The following is a 17,473-nucleotide window of genomic DNA, read 5'->3' on the forward strand; positions in this document are numbered from 1 at the left end:
ACGCCTGGCTAAGCATACGCGCGCGGTGAAGTCGTGATAAACCGAGTCCGGTCGTTCGCACGTATACGCGCTTGCGTTGCAGATGCGTGCAGGAACGACACGCGCGCCCGCGTACCATTGAACGTACAATATTCTCGATAAGCTTGTACATCATATACACGGGGTCGTTACTTCGCCCGGCGAACAGGTATGTCTCTACGCGTCCGTGTGCGCTACATTGCGTGTCGGGGGCGTGGGGCGATTCACCGCAAGTAATTAGGTGATGTGTTTATCGCACATCAGTTGCCCGCCGGCACAACGTGACGGACTAACTAGTGATAATCGATTATCACCCTCGGATCGAATTTTTCACAGTTCGTCGGCGTTGCGTCACCTAACGCGTGTGCACGCGTGTGTACCCGGATCTGTGCCTGCGGTTATCTCATCGCGGGCGATCGTGAACGCGCACCATCGGTGCCGATGCCCTTTGTCCATCTCAAAGAACGCATCCGAGTGTTCATTGATTTGATTTCAACAAAATCATCTTGAATTTTAGAGCAATTTAGCTGCGCCAAAATTAAGCAAAAGTTGAATCGAAATATGACATTAAATTTATGCAAAAATAAAAAGACAACATTTAAGTACTTACGTAATACTTGTTTTTCATGTAGAATATTGACATTTTTGTCACTATTTTTAAATGTTAAAATTGATGTTACGCTACCTTGAAATTTATCTATTTGTTTCACTAGAATGTGAATTATTTACGTTGGCCGATAACGTCGATTATCCGGGGAATGTGTAAGCAATTCATGAACATTTTTCAACGAGCGAATCCTCGAAAACGAAACTCCACGGACATAGCTCCTGCCCAAGGCGGAATGCGGTGATCGATAACTTTAAGATCACGACTTCTCTGGGTCACGTTGATCCGCACTGATAGAACTACTTTAGAAAAACTCGACTTGGAAAAAGACCGGCTATCTCTCTCTATCTCTTAGCTTCTCGGTTACGACCGCTTAAAAAGCGGAAAGAAGCTAAACGTTCGGTCGGAGCAAAACGCGTATTACTTGGAAAGTATATATCGTTCCGGGGCCAAGACGAAACTTCAGTCGGAAAATTGCGGTAAGTAATTTCGGAATCGATCGGGCGGAAAATCTTGCACGATTTCGCGAACCGTGTCATATAAAATGTGCTATTATTCAAATTAATGAGAAACACCGTGTGCACACTTAATAAACCAACGTCTTTTCGTTGCGTGTGTATCCGTTAGGAAGAAATTTTCATAATACTCTAATATTCTATGATATGCGCGCTCCTCTTTAACGTACTCTGGATTGACGAGCAACCGAGCTTAAACGGAAACGCGTGAGCAAAGCTAGTTCTGTCGATGCCTTAGATGTATGTATGTATGTACATATGACGATCACACACAATAGACGGCTTTGAAGCTTTAAGGAAAAGCTACTTGCGTCGATTTTAGCCGGGACAAAGTTAGACCGAGTTAATATTAAATTGTCGTTGCTTTTATAGACATATTCAAGCGATTGTGAAGGCGTCTTCACACAAAAACGATCGGCGGACAATGGTCCTCATTGAAAATTTGTTATTCCAGCGGTGTATTAAAATTCAACTATAGTCTAGAAAGCGAGAATGCCTGAGTAAGGGTAGTTTCAACATCTCGTATTGTTTAACTGAAAAGTTTCTCCTGCTTGAATACTCGCCATGATTAAAGAGCTGCCTCGTCGGTGTTCTCGCAATGAAACTCGCCGTTTCCAGGACAGACATTGTTCTGAAACTCCCCGCCGCACAACGGACGCGAATCGACTGTTAAACGTTGCGTCTCGCGCGGGGCGGCATAATGCGAGGAAAAATAACCCAGTTAGCCTGTGCGAATACGCAACCGATCATTCACAAGGACGCTAACCTAGTTTAGCATTTTAATATTTCTGTTGTCAAGTATTTGCCGTATGCATTGTCGCAATGGCCGCCATCGTAGGCAGACAATGCGATTGTGCCGGGACAATAATACGTTAAAAGATACGTGCATTTAATGGACAGATGACGTTACAAGGACGATCGATAAAATTGCACATTTATGACTTGCGGAATTACTCAAACGCATTTAGCAAGTTGCTGAATTATAAGTTATATTCCACGCGCCGAGTCCTTGAAACGTTTGCAGGTGAAATAAATTCGAATGATCGCGAGCTTCATTTTGTTTTTATACGCGATGCGATTCCCGGTAATAAAAGTGGATGAGATAGTAATAAAAGTCGACTATATTCGTATCATAAAAGTTTTATGTAAGACAAGCGAGAAAAAAATAGAATTTTTAGTACAATGCGTCCGTAACATACGTCGATCATCAATACCAGATTTATTGTGTAAAAGATAATTAATCGTTACTTCGATCAATTAAACATTTTTGCGGTATTAAATTCATTTTAAATAATCTATAATTTCCGATAAAATTTAAAATAGAAATCTATTTATAATTTTACGCGGTAATAACAAGTGTAGAATATATATAAAATTTATATCACTGGTATTTTACACACGTATGAATGACCTATAAAATCGTAAATAGAATTTTATCTCAAACTATCGAAAATTATGCACCGTATAGAGTGTTATTTTATAAAAGTTTTCACGTACATTAAGAATAAACATATCGTAAAAATAATGAAATATGTAATTCGCGAATCTGAATCACTGACATTGCACGTAAAGGCAAAATTTTTGCGGTTTCAAAAACTTTTAAGCAGAAATTCCTCTTTCACTCGCTCTGCCGCGCAAAATCTCCTCGTCACTATTCAGGGAACCTCACTCGAGTTTCTCAAAGCTGTACGTGAGATTTTTTAACACGGATTTCTGCCGAGATCTATCCAGTCAATGTGTTTTTAATGACATCTCACGTCCATTCACTTTAAGGCTGGAACTTTCAGAGCAAACTTTCACTAATGCAATTAATCGTTCCCTTCTTAGGACAAATAGAAATTCACATATTTTTACGATAGCTATTTCTAGAAAATATGTAAAACAACTCGCAAAAACATCGCAATATCGGCTCGCATATCGCAAAATGTTTTACGGTCGGATTTCCCTGTAGTAATTTTCGCGATCGTACAATATACCATAATTGTAAGTCGCGTATTTGCTTTCGTCATCGCTACCTCCGCCGCGCCGCAAATTCCTATAATATTGTAAAAGGCGCGAGTATTGCGGGGGCATAAATCGTTCACCGCTATTTTCCACGTCCCATGTCTGATATAGCTGGGGAATGCTCGCGGTTCATTTCAGCGCGACAACATTTACGAGCTTTCGACGAATATACTCGATTGGATATTTCGGACGGAGTTATTCCGCGGAGACGTTGCGCCACTTTATTGACGCGTGTGAGTTAGCAGTCCGGCAGTTGTCGTTTTTCTTTTTTTTTTTTTTTTTTAATGTTATTACGAGAAAAAGCGATTCGTCCACTATGTGAATCCACCCTTCTCATCGTAACTAACGACTATCACGCACACGAGCTCGCTATTCGCAACCGTCCGGGGGTTGGCGGAGAGCACAAAAATGGCGGCGAGACATTGTCGCACCAACACGACACATAATTTATGTACACCCCGTCGCGACGTCACGATAATGAAAGAGTCGCGATGCGAGTTAATTAACTCGGCGAAACCGGAAAAAGGGACGCCGGAGTCGATTAGAGTTGGATCTACTTTATCCGCTTACTTGAACGATTCTTTTTCTTTTTTTCTTTCTTCCTTTCTTTTTCTGCAAACGGGACGCGTGGAAACTTTTTGATTTATACCGTGCAGCGTTTGTCCGTATTTCTTCAGAAGTTTTTCTTTCATAATGCAAAGGATACACTGGCGCTTAAGTGCCATTTTGAACAGTTGTGTTAGCGTTATGCTACCTTCACGAACTGCTTTTCCGTTTCTTCGTTTCTCGTTAAATTTTTAAATTACATTTTTCTTGTCAAGCATTTTTCTATGCCGACGGCAAAACGCATAGTCATTTCATTCGTTCGCCGAAACAGATTCCAGAGCGCTATTCAGCCCGAATTAACAGAGACTTTGCATGAGCTCGCAGGTTACGTGCTAGGCGCTGCTTTAGAATGCACGCACTTCTCCAATTTCACCATCGCGGATTGTGAATTCAGCTTAACTAAGCTAACTCGATTTCTCAGCGCAGTGGGTCATATCGGTAAATTCAAGTTACTTGTCTTTCCAGCACTATGTCGCGTCTCTCAATTAGTCGGCGCACAAGAAAGCCTGCGACCTTCTTTGGTACACAAGCACGCGACTTCCGGAAGAATCACAATGAGGTGCGGTATATACCTAACATTCTATGGTTACTGTAAACTCTTCAAGAAAACTTTGAGACGAGCTGCGGTTTTAGAAATTGTGCCTCGCGCTATTAAAATGCTATGTAGATATTTTTAGGACTCTACAATTTATTCTCGATATATATCTCAAAATAATATATTACTTTAATTGTTGAAAACCAATCAGGTTTTATTTTGTGTATCCGTTTTTATCTTACCAATCGATAGCGGAAACAGTACGTCAAATATGTATATTATAAAAATAAGATAAATTGTGTAAAAATTGTATCAGCAGTTTGTTTAACTATAAAATACAAAGTAGAGCTAATAAGAAACTTTAGATTATATAATTATGAATAACATTCTACGGTTATTATAAACTTTTTAAGAAAACTTTGTTAAAATGATGGATATATTTAAGATTATATAACTTACATTGCACACATTTAGGTGTATTTTTACTTAAAAAATATATTAAAATAAGGATTTTACTTTGGCGTTTTTATATCATTAATAGAGAATCAAATAAGACGGTATGTTTAACATGTCGCATGATCAAGATGGATTGCGTGAAAGTTGTAATGCATAAACAGTTTATTTTAATTGTAAGGCAAAATGTAGATAAAACCAATAAGAAGCTTTATAAGCTGAATAGGATTATGAATAATTAACAAACTGTCTTGGCCGTTATATAAATCACGTCTAATGGATTTTGTATAGCTCCCAATGCAATTGCCTTCCGCTCCGAGAATCTCTCCGCGCTTACAAGCGCTACCTGGATACCCACACAATCCCTTGGTGAAAATTCCATCTCGCTCGAGGCATTGCTATTCCAGCGAACAAATTCCAGCGCCACAGCAATTAAATTCTAAGACGGTGGCGCTGATGAATCGAGCTTTTTTTAATTACGGGGAACGAGTGCGGAATAAATTCTAACGAAGCCCGGGCGCGCCTGACGCCCCCGCGATAGCAGATAACCGTCGCTGTCGGACCGATGGCGGCGGAGGCGCGTTTCACCGTCGGAGAAACGTAGACGCATTCCAGACAGTGATTTTAACAACGCCGTTTCTCGAAACACTAGGATTACTCGCGTAGCGCCGTCGCAGTTAAACGGCTTCCACGTTCGAAAGTAATTAGGTTAATTCCACTAAAAGCCCGCGTTGGCTGGGAGCACGCCGAAATTATCAGCAGTTTTACTCCAGTTCGAGCGAAAAAATAAGATTAACCTGCGAAATTACCGGGTCAAAATAAAGAAGAAGAAAAAAGATTAACAATCTGCCATGGTTAGATGGAACGCAATTAGCCGTCCCTTTGTCCACATTTACGTCTATATCCCGTTGAGTGTCCCGCTTCAAGCACAGCGATTCACGCCGCGTAAAATATGAGAATATTCCGACGCGCCGAAATACTTGGCGCCGGAACGCTTATGCCGCCGCGGCCACCGCGACATTCTTTCCGGACACGTCTCGATCGGCTGAATTCCCGACACGTTTTTATTCCGAGTACTTTCCCGACGCCACCCGAATGGATTCCATCCGTGGAAAGATGACGTGGTGCAGCGGGAGAGGACGGAATTATCGATGTCACGAATGTACTCGTGCACGACAGCTACTTCCGAGCGCATTAAGGCCGGCCAATGCTACTGCGACGGCAAGTTTTTCAATTTCCAGGCCTCGAAACTCGAAAGCCGCCGTTATCATCCGAAGGGCTGCGTGCCGCTCTCGCTAGGAGGGGACACGGAGGCACGTCACGCTAATCCAGGAGCCGTGCCCATGCAAGTGAGTGTAGCGACATCGTCTGTAATTAGTTTCGCCATTAAACGACTTTGAAGTTTGCCCCGGCGATAAGCGCGGCTTACATCACGCCGGCACCTTCGCCATGTAATGCCCGAGACAAAAGCCCGCGCGAAATTTCGCTGATTGCTTCGTCGAAAACACTTATTGTCGGTGAAAATGCATAAAGTTAGAGCGATATTTAACGATATGAATCTGACTGACACGTACTTTTAATTATGCCAAACGATTACGGCGCGAGAATTTTCGTGTTTTTTTCACAGCTCTTCGCTACGCCTGATTTTGATAATACGAGCACCTCTGGCGATAAAACGCGACGACGTGTGAGAGAAAATAAAGGAATTATTATTCGCCGCAATATCGATCATCATTATTCACTAATAATGCCGACAAATTCGACGCGGCATATTCCAGATTATTAATACCGCGTGTAAGACACGTACAATACATTTCCGCATCGGCAAAACATGTCACGCACTTCCACACCGAAGTAAAATAACTTTCGCTTCAGTGGATCCCCGCCTTCCATCTGGAACATACAATAATTCTCTGCTACGACACTGAGTCTATTCGCTTAAGTTTGTCTCCAGTGAATGCCGCGACGAGATGCTCGAATAAGTATCGCGGTGCTCGTTGTAAATCTGATCACGATTCATCCCAGTCGCGATGGTTACATGACAATAAAACATACCGAGGCGAAGACTACTCGACAAATTTATTGAAAGAGAATGGATGAAATGAGCGGGAAAGAAATGTGCATGGAGGACGTAAAAAAAAAATGGCAAATAAATATGATATTCCGCGACAAATTGCGTTATCGGCAAGATGCTGAGGGCTGCTGCGACGGGCGGCGCAGTAACAAGCCAATACGTAGATATTCGCATCGACGGTAGTTACTGCGCGAAATTGCTTCTTATGAAAAGTTGTTCGGCGAAGGCGTTCGTGGTGGTCGGGGAAAATTGTCGGTTGGGCAAAGAAGATTGCAACGAGACCGATGAAGTATAGGGCGACGGGGAGGGATGCAGGCCGCGCGCGCGGTAAAAGTGGCGCAGGAGAAGGAGGAAAGGAGCCGGGCAAGAAAGACGAAGACGGGGAAAAAGTGGATGAGGAGTCAACCGAATAATATCGCGCCGGTCTGTGTGTTTACTCGCCGAGAAGTTTCGGAGCAGCCGGTCGGTTCGTTACGGCCGCAGCTCCACTTACAAGTAATTAGCCTAACAAGCATCGAGCCGTGGGCAAGGCTAGACTAGTAATTCAGTAAGCGGTCGTCGGTAATCGCGTGAAACTCTTGACGCTCCGACTCACTTCGCGATCGCCCGTCGATCGAAAAACACATGGAACGTAATCTTGTGATCGATACCGCATCATCCGCATTGAAGTGGATTTTTCTGAAGAGGATCAAGTTGTTCGTAGGCACATTATTCAGGAATTTCGCTAAGCTGCTAATAAATTAACGCGTGATTGTCGTTGGAAATTTATTGCTGCGGTCCATCACTCACACATCCCGGCAATACGCCGTTGATATTGAATGTACTTTGCTGTTAGAATTTTATTTTATCACCGGAAATGCTTTCACTCCAAACACAGATAAATCAACACGGAGTCAAATGGATCACGTCCCTGCGTAAACCTTTCATTTTTATCGTACACCTGTATACGTTTGCATTCCATTACGCGCGGAGATCCACGTTATGCGATTACATTAATATTCAATTTAACGCGCTTCAGAATACAAGCGCGACAAATCAGATTCGGGGAAATTTATTTGATTCGTTACTGTCCGGCATGCAACGGGGGAATAGTGGAGCGGGCTTTTAAAAGCTCTTTCCTAAGTTTCAATTAATCAATGATCCAGTGCGAGAGAACCTATTGCACTTGTATCGTCGAGCATTGATATAATGGTGGCGAAATGCGGGATGTGCCGGCGGCAATTTGCAAAATTTATCTCACCAACGAGCCAGCGACGGTGGCGAGATAGCGGCGGGAAAATCTGGGCTAACCTATCCATGGGGCGATTGCTTCGTGGTGAAACTCACGCTGCCAAAAGCTATGTAATCTTCAAGCCACACTATTAGCGAGTCGCGCCGCTCGCCACTATCGTGCGACATATTTTGTGGATTTAAAGCTTAAACGTATCTCGCAAGTTGCCGCGCGTAATGGCTTACGATGTAGGCAGACCAACATTTTGCTGTACAGGCGTTTAACGAAATTATCTAAACGCTAACATGCAATAAACACAAATCCTGAAAAATCCTGCAAAATCGAAATTTAAAAAAATTAAATATCTAAATGCATTTTTGAGACGAAGAATGGTTAACTATTCAGAAATTTGAATTATGCGAATCTACCCGTAGAATCTACAGAATTTGCAGAATCGCGCTCTTGCGATCCTTCAGAAAACGCGAACTGCTTTTATCGATCGTGTATCGTCAGATACGCGCAAAGGTATGCCGATATGCACTCGACGCCGGCGTTACAAAGAGATTGCGGTGAAAACTATAGAGCTGATATCTCGTTCGCTGCGGATTCGGCACGCGAAAGCTCCACCTCGGCATTCCCTCAGCAGCACTTTGCGCTGCACGACGATGCAAAACGCGCGCGAAACTTTACGTCGGTGCGCGTAAAGCGGTCAGGAGGAGATGCGCGAGCGCCGAGCTGCAATCGACTGCGTCGATCCACCCGTTGCTCGCAGGCCTTCGGGACGATCTAATAATCGGCCGGCGGACACCCGGACGGTCGAAAGGTCGATCGAAACGGCGTCCGATGTTGGGCCGGGATTACACCCCGGAGGGAAATCGCCGAGAAGGAATCAGCACGATCGCGGTGAACGACCTACACGGTATACGTACAATGCTACCGGAATCATTCCGGATTACCTTCAAAGATCGGCGATTTCGATCTTGGCGCGGCGCGCGAGCACCAACTACCACACAAACGAGATCGCGGATGAAGTCCGTATAGCTGCATCCCGATTCGCGCGAGACCTCGTAACCGTTCCTATTTCTTCGAGAGGCGCAGGGCGCGATTGTTTTCTGCTTTATAGGGCACAGCTGGCACCGTTTCGCCGTGATTTCCAGAATTCTTTAGTGTTTCGAATAAAAACGGTTTTTCTCAAAAGAAAAGTTCGCCCACGAATACGTTTATCGCTGACGTAATTTTACGAAGAGTGAATAAAATGGCAATTTATGAAGATAACATCTGATCTTCGATGAATATTTCATAATTATCATATTTAGCGTATTTCAAAATCTAAAAAGGATGGAGAAAATGTAAAAAGTGATTAAAAATTTCTTAATCACTTCTAGTCTACTTTTCCTATAATAAATAAAAATGACAAGAGAGATTATTATTTACTCAAACTTCCCTCGAGTAAGGAGTAAACTTTATGGCCTCGCACATATATAGTATATCATAGTACTCATCTTCAACGCGAAAGATGCACCTGCTTTCTTAACTTTCTTTACCGCTACATCAATATTAAGAAACTATGTCATTTATAAAATTAATCCCCCCTTTAAAGCGCATACACTATGCATTATGATACTTTCTTCGCGAATGCTATTAAGAAGCCTTTGGATAATAAAGTTAAATACGTTAATATATATATCAATATTCTTTAAAGTTTTCATAAAAATTATACGACAAAGTCATAAAGTATTTACACAAAAACTTTACCGTTTATCAACAATAATACTACAATACGACAGAGAAAAATTTTCTTATCAGTAATAATATATTTCCTGCATATCTAAAATTAAGTACAACTTGAAAGAAATAAATTATATTATTTATTAGTTAATTGTATTTGAAAAAGATGGCAGGAAGGATAATGTTATGATTATATCATATATTGCTTATCACAATGTCTTTTTCACAAACAACGCTGCTTTCCTAATTATAGCACCAAGATGACGCACGTACCAAGATGTCTTAATAGTGCAACGAGATCCATCGTATCTCACGCGAAACTCTAGTTTGTACAGCACACTTGTCACTCGATACTGTGCCTTCGTCGCTTAAAATCAAAAGCATACCAGGTCTACGACGAGACAATGCTGTCATCCGAAAGCAGATTCTGATACAAACAGCTAAGGTGAATATCTGCGCGAAACTGAGCATTCGCGACGTTGGTTAATTATAAGGCAAATGTTCTGGTAATTTTGATAATTCAAGTATGATGAAAAATCTCGTAAAATCATTATGAGCCATTTTCGCAAATGAATTTGAAAAGTTAATTAAAATTTAAGTAACGATTTCATTTTATCTGCAGAAAGAAGTAAAGAATGAAACCACGTTTAGCGTTAATCGTTAGCTGAAAATGGCAGTACGCGTCCGTTGTATTTTTGTTTCTTGATATTTTCTTCTTTGATATTAGCTCGACGGCACCCTGCCTGTCCTAACCTAACCTAACCTGCCTGGTTTTGTTCTAAGCTCATTCCGTAATATAGCGGCTCATCTTGAGGAAACGGCTTTTAATTCGCATGTTTCTCGCCCCACCCGACGGCTTATAACTAGTCGGAGGGGGGTATAAGCTTGAAACAATGGTGCCAGTCATATCATTCGCTTGGTATTCGCGGCACCTTCCACTCCCGGAGCATAAGGACAAGAGAAGAAGAGATTTAACACGGAAATAAGACGATTACGGCTTAGCTTAACGCTGGCGCCGTTAAAATCTTACACTTTTGTCCGTCCACCCCCGCCCGCTACGACTTTAAGGCGATATTGCGAATGAGAAGAGAGCGCGTTTTATCTCTCACTTCTTCGATCGTCGAAATGGAATGTCTGTTCGTCACGCGAGACGGATTTATATTAAACTCTTCGAAATTTCACTCACATCTTATTAACACGAGTGCGCAGCTCGCAGCGGAAAGCGAAGATCCGCCTGCACGTGCGATGGAAATTCGCATAGTCGCTATGTGCATACGCTAGATACCAAGAATACATAAAATCGATACCAAGAACCCCTTTTAGGATACCGTAATACTGTTACGAGAGGGATGCGCATCAGTAAACAAAGGCAAAGCGACAGATACATTATCGGCGCACCGGTGTGTGCGCGAAATTGCGCTAAGTATTACATCTTCCTAACTCTTCCACTATTACTTACATAATACACTCACCCGCTACACATAAATATCACAGTTTCATTTCTGCGACACTCACCGGATGTAATTAGAGTTTCGTCCGCAGAGAATCAAGTTCTCGCTTCTTTTTTTTTTAATCGATCGCCACCCCTCGCCCCGCGTTTCCTATAGATCGCCGCATCCCCGAGGCGCTCCCATGATCACCGCGTTTCGTGAGATATTATTGGTCCGCGTGGAGAGGAGAGAGAGAGAGAGAGAGCGCAAGACTGGACCGCTGTCCGATAAGTTTAGCAGGACCAATTGGAAAAGTCGGTCAAGTGCTCTTGTGCCGTCCGTATTTGCGGTCGCAAGGGAGGATCGTCATCGGGTGTCCAATAGGGTGATTCCCACGGGGGAACCGCTGGTCAGCTGTGAGCTTATTATTTCTGATAATAACAGGTCAACCGATATATCGAGGCGAACGGTTCTCGCGCGGGATTCCCAACGTGAATTCCCTCGTAGACATATAATCCGCTGGTCCGCGGCTTGATTGGACCGGCATCGGCAGGTCGCTCGATACAATGTATTTCTATTTGAATCCGCGTGATCGTTCTCGTCCGTCGGATAGCGACGAAAGAAATTCTCTCATAAAGTATGCTATCCGTGGAATCAATTTTAATCACGGTTCTGTCACCCGAATCTATTTACTTGGAGATTGATTGCAATTTGTAAAAAGAAGGAAGAGCGTGCGCGTCATCGTAACGTGTATGCAACGCGCGTGATCGATGACGGCGATGAGCATCGATATCTTCAATTGCAAAGTAACAGTAGGAAGATTCGCAGACCCGCTTCCGGCCGACGATATTAAGAATTCGAGCTCGCAAACGGTCGTATCATTCATCGTTATATTAATGCCTCATTACTTCGAAGGATTTCAAAGCGGATATCCGTATCCATTATTATATATTTTAGCATGTATCCTTGATCTTTATTTCAGAAGCACTAAGCATTCATCCATTTGCGTAACAAGGTTGATACAATTTATTAAAAGGACGCAGCGTGCGAATAAGTTTCTATTCATGATATCGCGATAAATTAATGCGTTTCCATTAGTCCCAGAAACCATGTTTTAACTCGGCAATGCCCATAGAGCATCCACGAAACGGGAAAATGTTGAAAGGATTTCTCCGGTTCCGTCGCTCCGACCGGCTCTTTTCGCTCCAGCAAAGAACTTCCGTAATTCGCTTACGCATTCGCAATGGACTTATCCTTACCTCCGTTTTGCACACTTTCCCAGTTTATCCAGACAGAAATCTCAGAAAGGACTTATTACGTAAAGGGCGAACGAAAGGAAAGAAAAGTATGGGCGGCCAGAAGATGAGAAGAAGGTCAGGTTGGCCTCTCTCTTTTGCTTCAGGCGTGTACGAAATAAGCGCTGTCCTCCCAACTTTCTGCAGCTTCGTATTCCAATTTATTGCTTTTTTACTATGTCCGTCTATTATTATCTTTTACTTTTATCGGGTCGTTAAATTACGCTCGACCCATAAAACTGCACTTAAATGTTGAAATAAGAGTAAGATTGTGATAACAGAATTTATCTGTTATAAAGTTAGAGCTTATGTAAAATCAATTAAAATAAAAAACTAATAAGTTTAAATAATAATTTCCTCAAACAGAATGGAAAAGATACGACATGACGGTACAGCTATTCCAAACGCAGTATAATCGCGGTCACGTGATATATCTTATTTCTTGCTGCGTATAAAATATTTGAAGTCAAGAAGTAAAAATAATGAGCACGATTTATCTACGCCGCATTTGTCATGTCGCAAAATCCAGTCACGGATATTGGAAAAACATTCGGAACGGCGGGATGCCGCCAATAAGATCGATAAAAGTGGAGATGCGGTAACGACGTGAGAAATCTAAAGAAAAAAAAAAAGCGCAGCGGGAGGGCGACATTTGCGTTCTCGCAGTGACAGTAAATAGTTTCGTGGTGTCTTCTTATTTTCCGAGAGACACTTCCGTTCTCTCGGAGACTTTCCCGGACTAATGCACGGTAATCGCACGGCAGCTGACGAAGACTCCACAAGTCTGACCCCACGCCGTCATGAATGATTCAGTGAGCGGACGTAGTACGGAGGGTCATTATCGTTATAAAGGGGAATGAATTTTACACGAAACACCGTAGACGCTGTGCAATAACGCGTGACATTCATCGCGAGAAAGTGAGCTTCGCCGTGCGGCAACGAAAAAACGCTTGGGTTAATAAATAATGAAGATAAATCATTTAGATATCATCGGAGTGTACACATGTTACATATAAAAATGGAAAAATCTGATGCACGGGAAAATATAAATTACGCATTCCATACTAATGAGGTTAATTAAATTTAAATAGCGTACTAGATCGAAAGCTATATTCAAAATCACATTTACTTTTAAGGTGATTGAATTAATAAATTCAATTATATGAATTTCTAGCTCTTGTGTTATCAGATTCAATTTCTTTTCGTTGCGAGAAATAAATAATTTATTTTCATAAATTAATCAAACAATTTGTGTCTCGTTTCCAATGCATTTGAGCCACAAATGAGACGCGCAGTAAATAAAAAACAACGTGATTCAAATTCCGAATTACTGTCCCACTTCGCGTTTTAAAAGGCACCTTCCGTTCTCGCTTTATGAAATTTATGTTATAAGTCTCTCAAGTGAGTTGATTGGATTGGCCCGCGCGGCCGCGCGGCATAATCCCATTTTTGAACGCGAAAGGCGACCAAGATTCATAGTATGGACGCCGTAGCTTAGATTTCGATTTTGACGGAGCTTTACGCGAGCGTCGAATGGCACCAATTTTCACGGGCCTCGTGAAACTCTCGATGTACAGGACGGATGAAACTTTATGAAATTCATGAGGGACGTCGGTGCACTTACCGGCCGAAGTAGCTTGGCACGAATATTTCTTGAAAATCGTCGCCGCGGGGAGTGAGAAACTTCTCATGGATTTTTATATAAACTTCGGCTCTTTGATTCAACCCGCAAAATTCTCAACTACGAATAAGCTGACAGTATCGGAAATTGAATATTTTTAAACATTTTCGGATTTGCATATGCGTAGCTGATGACTTGTTAATCGATAAAACGTCATCTACAATATTTTATAGACGCGTTTATTTCACGTTTGCTTTCATTATGTTAAGTTCTTGATGGAGTAAACTTGAAACTATAAATCACTTACCAAATGCGATAACTCTTCCGTGAGAAATGAACTATTTACTGCATCTTCGATGTATGTAGAATTCTGCAAGCACACAAATACACACCTCATGTAAAAATGCTACATAATAAATTAAAAAGTAAAATTGTTTTCGTTGAAAATCTTAAATTAATTTTGCCGAAAAAACGGTTTTTATTTTCCATTAGATAGAGACATAGAATACTTTTTGTTGACTAACAGTCAATGGCTCGGACGAAAGACTAAGGTTTGAGCATTCACAGCTTTAGAAACTTTAGTGTGACGAAGTACTTGAGAACAACTTATAAGAATGACCGGCGGTAAGAAGTTTTATCTCTGCAGGACCCGCTTGAAACGAAGAGGAAGTGAGTTTGCGGTACGAGTGCGAGTGGAGTAGGATCTTCGAACGCGATCGCGACCACCGCGAGGAGAAAAAGTGACTCAACGGAGCGGGGGATGTGCATTGATTCCAGGCAAAAGGCAGGCGCGATTGGTGTGGTGGTGAGTTTCCATATGTATTCCAACAATTCAAGGTGGTCGGGCAGTCGATATCCTTCTTTATCATTTTTACGGCCGAGTAGAAGGCCGTGGCGGAAACGTCCGCATATTTATTCGCCGGCGGTGGCAATAAAACACAGGCCCCGCGCATATCCGGCCTGTCGTGCCGATGTTTTCTCGCGGCGCATAATATCTCGCTCAGGAATTCGCGGCGGCAAAAAAGTTCAAGTATACGCGCGCGTGTAAAGGCACATCCGATTCGTGTAAAAAATGAGGATGAAGGGGGTAGGGTGCCGCGCGGGCCGCCCTGCAAACTTGATGAAACGCTGGAAGACTATTCCCGGCAGATTCATCGGCTAAGTTTGGCCGCCTTCTTCCTGCCGCTTCTTCGGATCCCATCGAAGTTGTCTAACTTCGTAGTGGATGTGTTTGATAATGGCATACTTCAGAGCACCAAAGTTGGTCCGCGCACTGCCGGGAAGCGACTCTTGCGCGTCTATACTTTCGCAAATACTTTGATAAGTAAGGAAAAATGGCGAATGCGTTTTCGATACATTCACTTGTACGTATTGTGGCGGCGTGCGAGCGTATATAACAGCGGTGTACAGATATGTACGTGGATATTGTTATTTAAATACGCGGGAGAGAAAACAAACCCGATTTTACGCTACGCGGATGCTGGTTTTGAAAACTTCAGCCGGAATATCCGTTTCTCATCCGCAATGACCATATCGAAGATTTAGTCATAAATGTATGTAATCCCGATATGATGCTACCGAGAATCGACATTCGAATATGACATTTTGACAGCAAGACGATGATTCCAATGCTCTTCGTAACGTTTCGTTTTACTAGACCGTCGTATCGATTTTGACATTACACATAATCAATTAGATTGATAAGATCTTTTATTCCGAACGACGTTCGATGTGTCACGGTACTGACATTAACGGGCGCTTCATTTATTATTTATCTAATGTAAGCCGTGGCACGACGATGAGTTGATGGCTGCGGACAATGAGCGTGTCTGTCGTTAAAACGATTTTGCGTCTTGGAGACAGTGCCAGGTACGTATTCTGGGACATTCTATACACGATAACTTTTCAATTTCTATACGACGCAAGAAACAGGATTGGATCGATAAACGTCGAGGATCGCGCTTTTGTAAAGAACTTATTGAAACAAAAGCTGGAGTAAAGAACGATTAAAAGAACGCCGGTTCTCACGTTATAAAGCTCAAGCTCCGAAGAAAGAGTTATCCATAAATCAACTTCATTACCTCGTTTAATGCAAAAAGCACAAGTTTCAATATCTGTATATAGCATATTATATGATTTATCGCATTTCATTTCGATATATTCCGTCCTAACTTAAATTTCGCGAGCGTCGCCATACGGTTGCCTATTCTTCCTTACACCCTCTGGGACTTCCAAGTAATCGCACGTAGGCGGAAGTACGGATTTGGAAACGTAGAGACAGACAGGCGAGTAGAAAGCAAGCTATCGCGGTACAGTAATCCCAGCCGTGTTTTCTGGGTCGGTTGCATCCGGGATTGCGGTACCCAGAGCGCATTGTCTCCACGAAATACGGTCGCGGAAGGAACGAAAATTATGCCCCTCCGCCCTCCGAAATGCTTTATTTCCTCCATCGTTGGTTGGTGCGTCCTTTCGTGCATTTCCACCCCGCTTTCAGCTCCTTTCTTTTTTTTTTTTTCGCTTCGCGCGGTCGAACGCACGAAAGAGTCGAAAAGCAGCGAGCGAGATCGTTTACCTTCGCGCGCATTGCCCCGTAAAAGACCGGCGTGACTTAACGCTGTCTTGCAGAAGGGGATCGTGAAAAAAAAAAAAAAAGTAACGCGATGTAAAAACAAAGAGGTGCGGACGGAAACGAGCAGAATGAAACGCGGGACGACGAAGGGGAGAAAAGATGGGCGGTCGGGAAAAAACGCGAGGCGCAAAATAGCATGTGTGGGTGTTGGCTCTCGTCACGCGGAAGGCGGGATTACGAGTTAAAGGCACCAGGCAACGGCAAACGGCGGCGGCGGCACCAACAGCGGCAGCGGAAGCGGCAAGAGTGGAAGTTTAAATAAACGTAGACCAGACGAGACGCGACAGAAGGCGGCAGTGGGAGGAGGAAGTCGCGTGCCACGACTCTGAGAGGATACCCTCCTCCATCTCATTCCGATCTCAAGGCACGCGTGTCCCTCTTGCCCTCTCGCTAAGTGGATATTCTTCTTCGTTTCTTTTTTTTCCCTCACGTCTGCACAGCCTGCGCCCCCCCCCCCCCCACCCTTCTCCCTTTCCCGCGGTCGTCCTGGTGTTTTTTTTTTCTTTCCGTCATCCCCGCTTCTCGTCGCCCACACTACTCAATTTATTTTCTCGATATCGCGACCGAATATCGAGGCCCTGTCCAGCCTCGAGCGAAAATCAACTTGGCTCATCAAGGCAGCATCAGCGGATTCAACGGGGTCGCGAAAAAAAGTCGCGAATTAATTTTAGCCCCCACGGTATCGACGATTCGTCGAAACCTTCAAGTTGAATTACGCTTGATAATTTTTGAGTCAATGCGAAAGATA

General features: G+C 43.0%; 1 protein-coding gene across 1 annotated transcript in view; it reads right to left on the reverse strand.

The window, feature by feature from the left end:
• The window catches only part of Ddr (discoidin domain-containing receptor 2), a 198,787-nt gene that overhangs the window by 115,789 nt on the left and 65,525 nt on the right, over window positions 1-17,473 (reverse strand). The window contains exon 3 of the mRNA XM_067348003.1: window positions 14,404-14,466. The gene's annotated coding sequence lies outside the window, so the exon portion shown is untranslated. The remainder of the gene's footprint in view (window positions 1-14,403; window positions 14,467-17,473) is intronic.

The sequence above is a fragment of the Linepithema humile genome, chromosome 1 (assembly GCF_040581485.1).
Source record: "Linepithema humile isolate Giens D197 chromosome 1, Lhum_UNIL_v1.0, whole genome shotgun sequence".
Taxonomy (NCBI): Eukaryota; Metazoa; Arthropoda; class Insecta; order Hymenoptera; family Formicidae; genus Linepithema; species Linepithema humile.